Below are 2,089 nucleotides of genomic sequence, written 5' to 3'. Positions count from 1 at the left end.
TTTTGCTCTAACCAATTGCAAAAATGACATCGCCCATTCTTCTCGAACTTCGTCAATTTCTTGAGTAGTATATGGTTTGTCGGAGGTGAACTGAAAAAAAAAAAGAAACAAAACTTTAATTAGAATTATATTAGTGGTAATAAATTCAAAGCATATACAAAAATTATACTAAATTAATATTATGTAGTTGTATATTGTTTGTTACATGTTTCGACAAGAAATGTTTGATATGAGGGGCATTGATAAGTACATTCTTCATCGTCCTCATAACATAATATCCGCAGTCGATATTGTTTGGTTGTTTACAACACTATATAAAGATTGGTAATACATGTACAATTCTTAGTATTAAATATCTTAAACATCTTTACATATACATAAACTATACAAATAGAAATATACCATAGGTTGGAAATACATTACTCCCGATGAGCGTTTGTTGATCTTTTGACGTGCTTTCATTCTTTCTATGAAATACATCTCAAATGCATCATGGATGGTCTCCTTGATGGCTGTCCTGTTATCTAATGGTGCATTGAGAGGATCGAGAAAACAACAATAATGCCAATTGGGATATAATAAAAATAACATCCAATGCTCCCTGTTGAAAGAACAAGTATTACAAAGTTGTTAACTTTAAATTCTATTTGTTTGTATCAATGAAAAGCATATTAATTAAACTTACCCATGGTTATAAGGCATAACTATCCAATCATGCTTTTTAGACGTGCAATATAACATCCTATCACATAAAGCTTGAGCACGACTATCTGCACGAGTCACGGAAGTAGAAACCTTATTCGGATTCATAAACAACAATGATCCTCTCTTTTCCTCGTCTAATAATAGTGTTTGGTACAAAATCCTACCAACAACTATAATTCATTAAAAAGGAAACTAAATAGTTGATGAAATAAAATCCTTACAATAAATATTATTAACTTCATATAGAGCATACCTCATGTAGAAGACAATACATGATTGTCCAATCATCTCATTTCTACAAAATTCAAGTATTTCATCCCGAAATAGAGCAAAGTATTCACAAGCATGGCCAAACACATCAAAGTCAATGGACACTTCAATGGTATAATCATGTTTAGGCCAATCATTGACGATTTCATATACTTGTCTCAACTTAGGCGACAATGGAGGTGGTTGTTGCACCTCTTGTGACAATGACTCCTTAGGCCCTCATTTTGGAACTAGTTTTTGAGTTTATGGTGCTAATGGTAGAGAAGTTTTTTTCCCAGCTTGCTTTCCTTTTTTTTTCATGACCTCCTAATAAACCCATAACAAACAATTAATAATGGAATAAGTAAATAAAAATTTAATAGTCTTAAAAGAATTACCTGTGTCGCTCCATTGAAGATGACTAGCGACTTGGGCCAACGTATCAAACTCCCAATAGCTTGTTTGATTATATAAATCTCACTGTTAGGGATCAGGTTAACAAGTAAAGCATCAGGTTAGTCAGCAAACTCAATTGCACCACGGTAGTTTTCTCCTATGTTTTCTCCATGGATGTATGAGCTACTAGTAACTAGAATGTATCCCCTACCAACGATGTTGGTGATAGAGCCTAATGCAAATTTGCATACAATCATTTTATCCTGCACATATTTAGATATGTATAAATATGTTATACAACTTCACAAATTTAGATTTTAAAAAGATAAAGCTATACCTGATTTGAGCTAGGAGTGGGGATAAACACAGGTGCCTCTTCTGGTTGTGGGGGCGGGGGTGCTAAAGGTTGATGCTGCGATTTTGGTGATGCCTGATGAGATGGTGTCACCTAATCTATGGGTGATCCATAGTTTGACACTGACGCATGAGAAGATCCTCCAAAGCCACTATGTTGTCCTTTCATCTGTTCCATAAATTGTCGCATCATTTCCTCTTGTCTTTTGATCATTTCCTGTTGTTGTTTCGTTATTTCTTCTTGTTGACGGTATTTTTCTTCCATCATTGCAAATCGAGCCTCAACTGAGGAAGCCTCAAATTCTTTTCCCTTTTTCTTACTGGATAGTGGGGTTTTCCAGAATTGGCTAGGCATTACATCGAGCCCAATACCCCTCACTCGCTC

At 34.8% G+C, this 2,089-nt stretch overlaps 1 long non-coding RNA gene across 1 annotated transcript; it reads right to left on the bottom strand.

Annotated features, from left to right (window-relative positions):
• Positions 1 to 457: 457 nt before the first annotated feature.
• LOC133806969 (uncharacterized) lies at positions 458 to 1,023 on the bottom strand. The gene is made up of 3 exons (XR_009879094.1): positions 959 to 1,023; positions 686 to 770; positions 458 to 601 (listed from the first exon to the last, which is right to left on the bottom strand). It is a non-coding gene; the product is annotated as an uncharacterized LOC133806969 (long non-coding RNA).
• Between the last annotated feature and the right edge of the window lie 1,066 nt (positions 1,024 to 2,089).

Source organism: Humulus lupulus, chromosome X (genome assembly GCF_963169125.1).
Source record: "Humulus lupulus chromosome X, drHumLupu1.1, whole genome shotgun sequence".
NCBI lineage: Eukaryota > Viridiplantae > Streptophyta > Magnoliopsida > Rosales > Cannabaceae > Humulus > Humulus lupulus.
This window is presented reverse-complemented; position numbering and strand designations above follow the sequence as displayed.